Source organism: Salmo salar, chromosome 07 (genome assembly GCF_965601325.2).
Source record: "Salmo salar chromosome 07, fSalSal1, whole genome shotgun sequence".
NCBI lineage: Eukaryota > Metazoa > Chordata > Actinopteri > Salmoniformes > Salmonidae > Salmo > Salmo salar.
Genome location: NC_138297.1, coordinates 48,405,001 through 48,417,500, shown reverse-complemented (window position 1 = coordinate 48,417,500; position 12,500 = coordinate 48,405,001). Strand labels below are relative to the sequence as shown.

The 12,500-nt window shown below is 43.4% G+C and overlaps 1 long non-coding RNA gene across 1 annotated transcript; it reads right to left on the bottom strand.

Moving 5' to 3' along the window:
- Positions 1-7,027: 7,027 nt before the first annotated feature.
- LOC145880036 (uncharacterized) lies at positions 7,028-10,477 on the bottom strand. Its single transcript, XR_014392931.1, has 2 exons — positions 10,275-10,477; positions 7,028-9,787 (listed from the first exon to the last, which is right to left on the bottom strand). It is a non-coding gene; the product is annotated as an uncharacterized LOC145880036 (long non-coding RNA).
- Between the last annotated feature and the right edge of the window lie 2,023 nt (positions 10,478-12,500).

Below are 12,500 nucleotides of genomic sequence, written 5' to 3'. Positions count from 1 at the left end.
GAGAGACACACGCATGAGACAGCGCCGCGGAGGCTTTGAAGCCAGCATGTTCCCCGGTATATGGCTGATACACAGAGTTTAACCTCTCAGTGGAGGAGAGAGAACACATCACAGTCACCATAACACGGATATAGCAGGTCTTATACACACTGATCTGTCTATTGGGGGGGGGCTCATGTTGCATTGTCAGTTGAATGCAAATACAAATAGGTGGGACTGTGTAACATGGTAAATTAGAGGTACTGGTATTACCTACACTATCCTATTATGATTGATGACGTTTAAGTTGAGGCCTGTTTAGTGTAACCCTTCTTCTCCTCACCCTTTCTTTCTCTCTCTCTCCCCCTTGCTCATTCCCTCTCTCGTTCCCCCTCTCTCATTGCCTCTCTCTCTCTCTCTCACCCCCCCCCTCTCTCTCTCTGCCTCTCTCATTCCCCCTCTCTCTCTCATCCCCCTCTCTCTCTCTCATATTCCCTCTCTCTCTCTCCAGGGACACCTCTCCGTTTCAGCCAAGCGGAGTAGAAAAAACACTGGGGTTTAAACAAAGCCTACTAGATTCCCTCTGTTAGACGCACATCTGGTTCCACCTCAAAAAACACTCGAAAGAGGATTTCGACACCCACCATCTCAGATTATGCTGAAATCGTTTCTGTTTGGGTGCAATTGTTATCTGTAGTTTCTCTAACAGATAAGAGTAGCATTCCTGAAACATTATTTTGTTGAAACATAATAATATAAATTAAGCTAATTGATTGCACCCAAATTGGCGTTTTTAAACTTAAATAGGATTCATATAATCTTCAATAAATATAGCAACTAACATCTGATTTGGACCCTAACATCTGATTTGGACCCTAACATCTGATTTGGACCCTAACATCTGATTTGAACCATCATTTTTCGTAACAATGAGTAAGTTTTGGGGCGGCAGGTTAGAGCGTTGGAATCCCCGAGCTGACAAGGTAAAAATCTGTCGTTCTGCCCCTGAACAAGGCAGTGTGTGTGCTACCTGCGCAAAATCGATAAAAGGGTGTGGCAGTAGCAGGAACAGCGGCATCTAGCGGGCAAAACCTGGTACTTTCACACTCATTTATAGTAAATAATGCAAGCGACTTCAATGGCTAATTTCTCTGAACAGGGAAATTAGATTCACAGGGAACACATCACATAGGATGAAGAAGCAATAGTTTAAGCAGCAGCTCCATACCATGGTTGCCATGGCGCTGTGAGGAAGCCTAGGCATAGAGCTCTGTAAATATAGTTTTTTTATTGCATATATCTGGTGTTTTTGAGCCAAAGATTTGCAAATGTTTTTGTTTTGGCTAGCTGGCTGGATAATGTTTTTGTTTTGGCTAGCTGGCTGGATAATGTTTTTGTTTTGGCTAGCTGGCTGGATAATGTTTTTGTTTAGAAAATGTATTTTGCAACGCTCACACACGCGACGCGAGCGGTGTGGTCAGCATGTAAGGCACTACAGGCTTCACTACAGACCCGGGTTCGATCCCAGGCTGTGTCACAGCCGGCCATGACCGGGAGACCCATAAGGCGGTGCACAATTGGTCCAGCATCGTCCGGGTTAGGGTTTGGCCGGCCGGAGCGTCCTTGTCCCATCGCGCTCCAACAACTCCTTGTGGTGGGCCGGGCGCATGCACGCTGACTTCGGTTACCTGTCGTTCGGTGTTTCCTCTGACACATTGGTGCGGTTGGCTTCCGGGCTAAGCGAGCATTGTGTCAAGAAGTGCGACTTGGCAGGGTCGTGTTTCGGAGGATGCATGGCTCTCGACCTTCGCCTCTCCCGAGTCTGTACGGGGGTTGCAGCTATGGGACAAGGCTGTAACTACCAATTGGACTACCACTTTTTTTTTTTTCACCTAGCTGGCAGTTCCTGATCCTCTGAGAGCATGATTTCAGGACTGGCCTGAAACGTGAGAGGAATGGGAGACAGAGGAATACAGCAGTGCTGAGGCAGAGGGCTCGTAGTGAGGACGACTGTCTACTATTCTGAACTGCATGTGGTGAGCTTTCTGGAGCCCAGAGCTGCTGAGGCATCAGCCAAATGGGTGCTACGGAGAGTGGAAGAGGAGAAGTCCAGTCAGGCTGGTCCCCAGACTTGCCCTCTACAAGATCACCAGCAGACTCCATCATCTACCATCCTCTGACCAGCTCCTTCCATCAAGCCATGAACCAACCCTCTCCATCTCCAGAGAGGATTGCAGCATTCAAAGACTTGGCCTCTATTGGTTGACCTGTCATGATACTGTATATTGCTTGTTGTTTTTTTGCTCTTGAACTGCTTTGAGATTCAATGAAAGGCACTGTTGAAGTTGAATAAATTATTATCATTATTATTGTTATTATAATACCACCTGTTAGACAGATAACTGATTCTGGAATTGGCGTGAGATGTAGGGGGTCCATGGGTGTCTTTTGACTTACTCAATGGTAGGAAGAAGTTTGGTCTAAATCAGATGTTGGGTACTATATTTATTGAATAGAATATGAATCCTATACATTAAAGGGGCCAAAGTTTGTGCAATCAATTTGCCTAATTTTAAAATTACTTTTGAACAAAATAATGTTGCAAGAATGTTAATCTTATCTGTTTCTAACTACAGAAACAATTTTTGATGATGATTGGTGTCATGCCCCCCCCCTTTATTTTCTCTCCTGTTCGCATTCTCTCTCTCTCCCTCCTTCGTCTCTCTCACGTTTTTATCCAGCTTGCTGAGCTAAAATATGTAATGATCTTCAACTGATTCCGGGGGTTTGACGTGGAAGAATTCATCGCCCTCTCCCCGCACCCCCTCGTCTGAGCCATTCACACAGAAACACTGAACGCTGTATTGTTCACTTCGTTGCCGTGGCACAATACCCCCCGCCCCCGCTCCAGTGTCACAATGCTTTGATTGACATGGGTCCAGCTGAAGAGTGAATCGCCATGGCGACCGGAGTCCATCACAGACGAGCAGGCCAACCGACCTCTCCCTCCTGCTCTCTCGCCGTCTACCACCTAGAAGTCGACCGATTAATCGGAATGGCCAATTAATTAGGGCCGATTTCAAGTTTTCATAACAATCGGAAATCTGTATTTTTGGACGCCGATTTGGCCCAATTTATTTTTTTACACCTTTATTTAACTAGGAAAGTCAGTTAAGAACACATTCTTATTTTCAATAACGGCCTAGGAACGGTGGGTTAACTGCCTTGTTCAGGGGCAGAACGACAGATTTTTACCTTGTCAGCTCAGGGATTCAATCTTGCAACCTTACGGTTAACTAGTCCAACGCTCTAACCACCTGCTTTACATTGCACTCCACGAGGAGCCTGCCTGTTACGCGAATGCAGTAAGAAGCCAAGGTAAGTTGCTAGCTAACATTAAACTTATCTTATAAAAAACAATCAATCAATCATAATCACTAGTTAACTACACATGGTTGATGATATTACTAGTTTATCTAGCCTGTCCTGTGTTGCATATAATCGCTTAGGTACACGTTGCTCCAACGTGTACCTAACCATAAACATCAATGCCTTTCTTAAAATCAATACACAAGTATATATTTTTAAACCTGCATATTTAGTTAATATTGCCTGCTAACATGAATTTCTTTTAACTAGGGAAAATACGTCACTTCTCTTGCAACAGAGTCAGGGTATATGCAGCAGTTTGGGCCGCCTGGCTCGTTGCGAACTGTGAAGACTATTTCTTTCTAACAAAGACAGCCAACTTCGCCAAACGGGGGATGATTTAACAAAAGCGCATTTGCGAAAAAAGCACAATCGTTGCACGACTGTACCTAACCATAAACATCTTTAGCCTTTCTTAAAATCAATACACAGAAGTATATATTTTTAAACCTGCATATTTAGCTAAAAGAAATCCAGGTTAGCAGGCAATATTAACCAGGTGAAATTGTGTCACTTCTCTTGCGTTCATTGCACGCAGAGTCAGGGTATATGCAACAGTTTGGGCCGCCTGCCTCGTTGCAAACTAATTTGCCAGAATGTTACGTAGTTATGACATAACATTTAAGGTTGTGCAATGTAACAGGAATATTTAGACTTAGGGATGCCACCCGTTAGATAAAATACGGAACGGTTCCGTATTTCAGTGAAAGAATAAACGTTTTGTTTTTGAGATGATAGTTTCCGGATTCGACCATATTAATGACCTAAGGCTCGTATTTCTGTGTGTTTATTATATTATAATTAAGTCTATGATTTGATAGAGCAGTCTGACTGAGCGGTGGTAGGCAGCAGCAGGCTTGTAAGCATTCATTCAAACAGCATTTTCATGCATTTTGTCAGCAGCTCTTCGCTGTGCTTCAAGCATTGCGCTGTTTATGACTTCAAGGCTATCAACTCCCAAGATTAGGCTGGTGTAACCGATGTGAAATGGCTAGCTAGTTAGCGGGGTGCACGCTAACAGTGTTTCAAACGTCACTTGCTCTGAGACTTGGAGTAGTTGTTCCCCTTGCTCTGCAAGGGTAATGCTGCTTCGAGGGTGGCTGTTGTCGATGTGTTCCTGGTTCGAGCCCAGGTAGGAGCGAGGAGAGGGACGGAAGCTATACTGTTACACTGGCAATACTAAAGTGCCTATAAGAACATCCAATAGTCAAAGGTATATGAAATACAAATCGTATAGAGAGAAATAGTCCTATAATTCCTATAATAACTACAACCTAAAACTTCTTACCTGGGAATATTCAAGACTCATGTTAAAAGGAACCACCAGCTTTCATATGTTCTCATGTTCTGAGCAAGGAACTTAAACGTAAGCTTTCTTACATGGCACATATTGCACTTTTACTTTCTTCTCCAACACTTTGTTTTTGCATTATTTAAACCAAATTGAACATGTTTCATTATTTATTTGAGGCTAAATTGATTTTATTGATGTATTATATTAAGTTAAAATAAGTGTTCATTCAGTATTGTTGTAATTGTCATTATTACAAAAAATATATATATAAAAAAAATAATAATAATAAAACAATTGTAAAAAAATTATTGGCCGATTAATCGGGATCGGCTTTTTTGGGTCCTCCAATAATCGGTATCGGCGTTGCAAAATCATAATCGGTCGACCTCTACTACAACCCTGCCTGTTTTTCTCTTCACCTCTTTCCTTTCTAACTCCCCGGGTCAGGGTGGCTTCATCACTCTCCCCATTGCTCCATTCATCACATTCACTTTAACAACAACCCTGTCGCAAAAACAAAACTAACGTCATTGCATTTCCCAGGCTTACAGTTGATGTTTTGTTTCAGAGAGGCTCTCTTAAAACACTGAGAATAACGCTGAGCACATAATGTCCATTTCCAAACCAGAACCACTACATCCAGGGTAGGGGCCTCACTCTCCGTCTCTACCCAGCCTGGTGTCACCCTCCTCTGGCCACACAATGCACATCCATTGGGGTGCAGATTAAAAGACCCAAGCCAGGACCACAGTTGCCCTTGCCACTGCTCAACCGCAAAGGGTGGATTTAGAGTCAGTGTTTGTAATCCTATGACCTGCAGGGGTTAGCAGGCTATGGACACACACACACTGCAGATTTAAACCACATCGGACAGACACTGGCCTCAGTAATTAGGTAGATAGATTTGTGTCTCGGGGATAAAGCCACTGAGTCGGAGCCACAGTTAACTGGATTACTTAAAACTAACACTGGGTCAAATGCTGAATGACCCCCCCCCAATCCTCCTACTCCTTCATCTATACCCAAATCCCCTAGTGACAAAGCCACCTCACATACACTTCCACTTCCAGACCGAGGCACTTGTGTGGGCAACAGATAATACATTATTTACATGATTGGCCACAGGTGAAAAGACCCTATGGCTTATCGATGCTGTCCTTGTCTGTGCCCCAAATGGCACCCTATTCCCAACACAGTGCACTATTTGTGACCAGGACCCATAAGGCTCACTCTGTGACTGAATGAACATCTGTTTACGATTTATCATGTCTGAATAATCCAGAATTGAGATCTGTGTGTGTGCGCGAGTGTGTGTGTGGGTAATTCAAACTTTCATGCAAATGTCCTTCCCATTGACGTTAATGCATGATTTATGCAACACTGCTTCGAGAGGCAGTGCGTCACACACGCACATCTCAAGTTAGTGAGGCTCCGGTCCTAGATCTTTACATTACACTCCAAAGGGTTTCTACATGAAGACATTAATTGTTTATTGTTAAAGCACTCTCTCTCTCTCTCCTTCACTCTCTCCTTCTCTTTTGATTATTCCCGTATTGGCAGGCATCAGAGTTTACATCCAGCAGTTATTTAACCAGCCCTGTAATAGAATACAAACCTGACTTCTCCTCGCTCCCTAATCTAATAACAGACCTACCTTGTCATTGCTCTGTGTGTGTGTGTGTGTGTGTGTGTGTGTGTGTGTGTGTGTGTGTGTGTGTGTGTGTGTGTGTGTGTGTGTGCTAAGTGTAATTCTGGATGTAATCAGGTGGAATTAATAAGCATGCTGTTTCTCATTATGGAATAACTGTGCTGCTCTTCAGAATAGGAGAGGCTGACTAGGAGAGCAACAGACAGGCTTTACACCCACAACAATGCTTTGTTACACAGATAAACTGAGCTGTGTGTGTGTGTGTGTGTGTGTACGTGCGTATACGGTATATTTTTGGTCTGGATGCGATACCTGTGTGTGTTCATGTGTGTGTGCGTGTGATAAATGTATGATAGTCAGATGGAGCTGGTGAAAGGCTGCAGCAGCCACACCCTGGAGCTGATCAGATAAGGATGGAGTAAACGGAGGTCCAGCCAGAGGACCAGAGGACCAGAGGAGGGTGCAGATGTCCACGTCCATCTGGAGCAGCAGGCAGATTATCGTTAAGACACAGATCGAGAACCTTAGATATAATACTCTGTTTCGGTTGAAATAGGCACATTCAGTCCACGTTGGTTTTCTAACAGTCTTCCATATCAAAATGTTATTATCCCTCAGCACCACTCACCTCCACACAACCTCCCCTATCGGAAAGATCACACATCAGATACACCATATCAAACTGATTTCATTACATGTATTTTCCTATTAGATTTTCAGGAATGTGTCCTCTGACAACAGCAAATGAACACACGTTCCCTACAGTGCAGTGGGCATGATGGACGGTCATATGCTGGATACTCCAGAATGAGAGCAAAAGAATACAAATATCACATAGTCATCTCAACAAACTAAACCAGAAGCTACAGTGTACACAACATCCAAGATAATACAGTGTACACAACATCCAAGAAAATACAGTGTACACAACATCCAAGATAACACAGTGTACACAACATCCAAGATAATACAGTGTACACAACATCCAAGATAATACAGTGTACACAACACCCAGGATAATACAGTGTACACAACACCCAGGATAATACAGTGTACACAGCATCCAAGATAATACAGTGTACACAACACCCAGGATAATACAGTGTACACAGCATCCAAGATAATACAGTGTACACAACACCCAAGATAATACAGTGTACACATCACCCAGGATAATACAGTGTACACAGCATCCAAGATAATACAGTGTACACAACACCCAGGATAATACAGTGTACACAGCATCCAAGATAACGGAGAGACTGTACTTCTTTGGTCCTGCATATTATCCAACCACACAATAACACCATGCGCATAACATACCACGCCACGGGGAGTGCTGCTAATTGTATGTGACGGAGGTGTTTGGGACTGTCGGTGTCTTAATGGTATGTGTGTGTATCTTAATGAAGTGTGTGTGTGTGTGTGTCGGAGGTGATCCTCATTAGGGAGATGCGGCTGTGCCTCGGAGAAGAAGCACGGAGTTGCTTCATTATAATACACTAAGCTAACAGTGAAAGAGAAAAGAGACAGAACGAGAGAGAAAAAGAGAGGGGGGAGATAGAAGAGGATGTGTGTGTGTGCGGAGGGCCAGCCCTAAGCTGGTCTTTATTAAGATGCTCAGTCTTGAGAGACGGACAGCTGCTCCTGCAGCTAATCTAAAGCAGCAGAGGTTTAATAAAGAGAGAGTGAGACAAATACCCCTCCATCACTCCCCTCCTCATCCTCTCCTCCTTCATCACTCCACTCCACTTCTCATCCTCTCCCCTCCTCCTTTCCCTTCATCACCCATCTCTCATCCTGTCCTTCAACAAACAGATTACATCCCTCAATGATCGGGGCCCGCCCTCCGCTTACCAGCGCAGTGTGTGTGTGTGTGTGTGTGTCCACTTAGAAAAGAGAGACTGTTTCATACACACATTCAAAAGTTGACTGAAAGGTCAAGAATTTAGTTCCCGATATACTCATCAGAATTACCAACTGCCTACATATTACGAAGATTCTCAATCACCCCGAGAGGCGTCCTGGTTAACCAAACAGATCAGTGGAATAGGAAAGACAGGAAATAGCCTCCATAGAGAAACAATGGGTCATCCTCCCCATCTGCACCTTTATTTATGTGAGTGTGTACGGGTCAGTGGCACAAGCCATTTCATGTCCCAGGCTCCACCCCTATAAGGCTAGACTGACATCATTCCGTCTTCACAGGCTCACAGTCACAGCAGCAATAAGCATGTTCTTTAGGGTTCCTTTGTTAAAAAATAAATATCTATTCCTGATTTATTGATGAGGAATTTCTAGTAAGGAATAAGGAATATTTACACAGGGAATGATAAAAAGCAGCATTAAAAGAGATTTCTAGAGCCTCGTGCTCCACCGTCACTGTGGCGTATCAAAGTGAAAATAGAATTTCAGAATCCGAACTAGACCATCTCTGCTGATGAGGAGTCCGTCGAGGGAATTATCATGACTTATTTAGTATCAAAAGTCTTCAATATCCAAATTCCAGCATTTAAAAGTCACAAATTCCAGCTAAAATGTTAAATGACAGTGCATGCATAAATACACATTTTGCAGATGTAGGCTATTAGTTGGTAATATGAAAGGTTAGGGTAGAAAGTGTTAGTGTAGCCCAGAGCCATATATATTGGTGTAACCTATAGTGTTGTAGCTGTAAGACAGTCCTGGAGGAGGGAAACAGAGAGGAACTGAGCAGAGGACCACAGGTGCAGGCATAGCTGTGGGAAGTCGTTTTGGGGGTGGGGGTCGCTAATACAGGACTATTAAAGCCCCAGTGCACTACTTTTGTGGGAAAAAATCTTTTTTTCAGAAACATTTTATTTTCCCCCCAGATTTTTCAGGTGGTGCTGTAACACCCTCTGCACCCTACTTCCAGCGGCTCAGAGCAGGTAGGTTATTTTCTCAGCTAGCTTCACAACATTCTTTCAAGAAATGACCCTGCTGAGCACTATAATGAAAATAGGCTACACATTGCTCTGAAGATGTGATGTGAAAAGTTGGAGCAACAAACGTTTTTACTCCTTCAGGAGGTGCAGAGATGGAGTGGAGAAACTCATCTTCCATAGGTACGCTAACAATGTTGTGTTTAAAAAATAAAACATGGCATGTTATAGGCTAAACTGTAAATTACAGTTTTTCATAAACAAAAGAGAGCTAAGTGAAGGGGATATAAACTTGCAATAAATGTCCACTCAATGCATCCTTTGCAATAAATACGTAGCCTATATGACTCCAGGGCGTTGTGACAACGCAGCTCTCAAAGACAGTAGTCTAGGCTAGACGGGTCGGTGAGGATGATGATGGTGCCCATAGTCTACAGTAGGTATCGGCAACTGTAAATTGTTGAGGAACTTTGTGGTCCACGGTGCGAGAGGGAAGATCACCAAGGGTTAATAAGATGGAGGGCTGATGAGCAGCTTGCATTCGTCCGACACGACAGCAGAAAGAGAGGGGGAGAAAAGAGAACAAGAGCTTTACCGAAACAGGACCCGACATCGCAACAAAAAAATGTTTTTGCCGAGGGCGCAGTATTGCTGCTGTACTGTAGGTAGCATTGTTAATTTACCTGTAGACTTCCAGTCATTGTTAACAATGGCTCGCAAAACTACCGCTAACTTCCTTCATAGGCCTACTGCATGCAGAGGCATACAAATGGTATTCACGAGTTTATTTGACTCTTGATAAGTATAAAAGGGGCTAAACGCCAGAATATCGCAGTATCCCTTTAAGCCAATGCAATGCAAGTGGGTACGTCCGCGGTACAAGTCGCTACATCCATCCACCAGCGATAACCCTTTGCCACCCGCGTCCCACCCAGCACCGCACGTTGGGTATCACAACAATTCCCTCCTATCATTTCTGCTGCATTCATAAAGCGAGCTACAAAACGGGACTTGGACTTACCTTAACACGTTCCAGTTTTTCAGTGGGTCCAGGTCTGAAATTATAGAAACCATTGTTGACTAGCTAGCAGCACGGGGCGCGATAGCTTAACAAAAGCGGCGAGAGCTGTACTCCGTCTGCAAATGACAGTAGCGCTAGGATGCAACTCGTCCTACTTCTTGGCTGTGTGATACGCGCTGTCATAGCTCTCTCCCTCCGCCCCCTGCTGAAAGCCTGCGCTCTGCCGCTACACACAGCGACCGATTTCTCCACTTCTCCAGCCATCCCCAAAGCCTCATAAAACAAGATTATAATCCTATACAGAACAAATTAGTGACTATTTATTCAAGAGCACTTTTCATCCAAAGCACCGGAAAATGTGTATTTACAATAATTACCTAGGCTATAATTTATAATTAGATTAGATTAGAAATAACATGACATATGCATACAGCACATCCTGTTCAACTCGTTATTTTAAATAGGCCAGGTTCACTTAGCCTAATGATTATCGACAGGGTTACAATTAGATCGCACAATTTGTTATTGAATGTGTCCTATTTCAATTGGTACCTGTGGTAGACTTGCCTGTATCATCTGTCCTGCTAGACTTGTTTTACATTCAAATCAATGTGCAAATTCGTACCATGCACAATGTAATCGGGGAAAAAAGCTTATCGTCAACACACAAATGATAGGCCTAACATAACATTGGCTATGAACAGATAAGAAATTCCATTAATTGTTATTACAGGTGGCGCAATAGGCCTGATCGCAAATATTCAGAGAGGTAGACACTAATGGAGCAGAGAAAATATACTGTGTTAGGCCATCTCCATCTATTTTCATTAGGCCAAAACACTGTTATTGTTCACTTCCTGTCTCTGACACAACCACATCCTGTTGATGAAAGTCAACTTTCTTTCCCCAGCTCCTCTCTCCCCCTCAGCCAATGTGACGCTGCTGCACAGTATGACTATAGGCTGCAACATGGCAAAGGACCAATGTGAAAAAAGAAAAAAAGGATGTCAGGTTTTTGTTTCTAGCCACATAATCGGTTATGACACAACGTGGCGGTCTGGAATGACCTTGACACAGATATCATCCCAGTACAACACAGATATCATCCCAGTACAACACAGATATCATCCCAGTACAACACAGATATCATCCCAGTACAACACAGCATTTTGGTTAGTGGTATTTCTTTGTTGTGTACTTTGTTTATTTCTCAAAATACCACTACACTTAGAAAAAGGGTTCCAAAGGGTTTTGTCAGCTGTCCTCATAGGATAACCATTTTTGGTTACAGGTAGAACCTTTTTTGCTTCCAGGCAGAACCATTTTCGGTTCAATGTAGAACCCATGGGCTCTACATGGAACCCAAAAGTGTTCTACCTGGAACCAAAAGGGTTCTACAAATTGTTATCCTATGGGCACATCTGAAGAACCCTTTTAAGTTCTAGATAGCACCTTTTTTCTAAGAGTGTACATTGAGCCTAAGCTCTATCAAAGACTTGATTCAATGGATCTATTTCTTCACAAGGGAGTAAGGATACGGAAAGGCACCATGGTTGTCTTTCATCATGTGAAAACACATGCAATATAATGACTCACATCCAAGACAACCACTTGCAGGTCTGAATGATCAAATAGGTGTAACTTAGCAATATGGTAATACCTCCACCGATGTGCCTGGTTGGCTAGGAGGGGTTTCCACCATGGTCTTTGAGATCTACAGAGGGAAGACAAAAATGTCCATGGTTATGTGTATTATTATGTACATTCATACTGCCTCCACTACTACAGTCCCTCTGGGTATATGTCAGCTAAATGACCTACCTAAACTGTTTTCATTTTAAACTTCAGAAGTCTGTGGTTCTTTAACCTTGCACATCTTGAAGTGGTTATATAGCACATGTACTGTATGTAATTGTGAACGACATACACACTCCCTCCAATAGGGTAGAATAGCAAAACAGTGTTCTCAAGGTAAAGACATAACAGTAATCCAAAACTACAGCCTCCTCTCTCACCAGCGAGAGAGCTGATGCTTTAAATAGACTGAATTGAACATCTGCAGACTTCAGACTCTGGGAGGAGGAAGGAGAGTTGACAGCATCTCTCTCGCTCTCTCTCCCTATCTCTCTATCTTTCTCGCTCGCTCGCTCCCTCTCTCTCTGTCACGTGCATGCACACACACACACACACACACACACACACACACACACACACACACACACACAC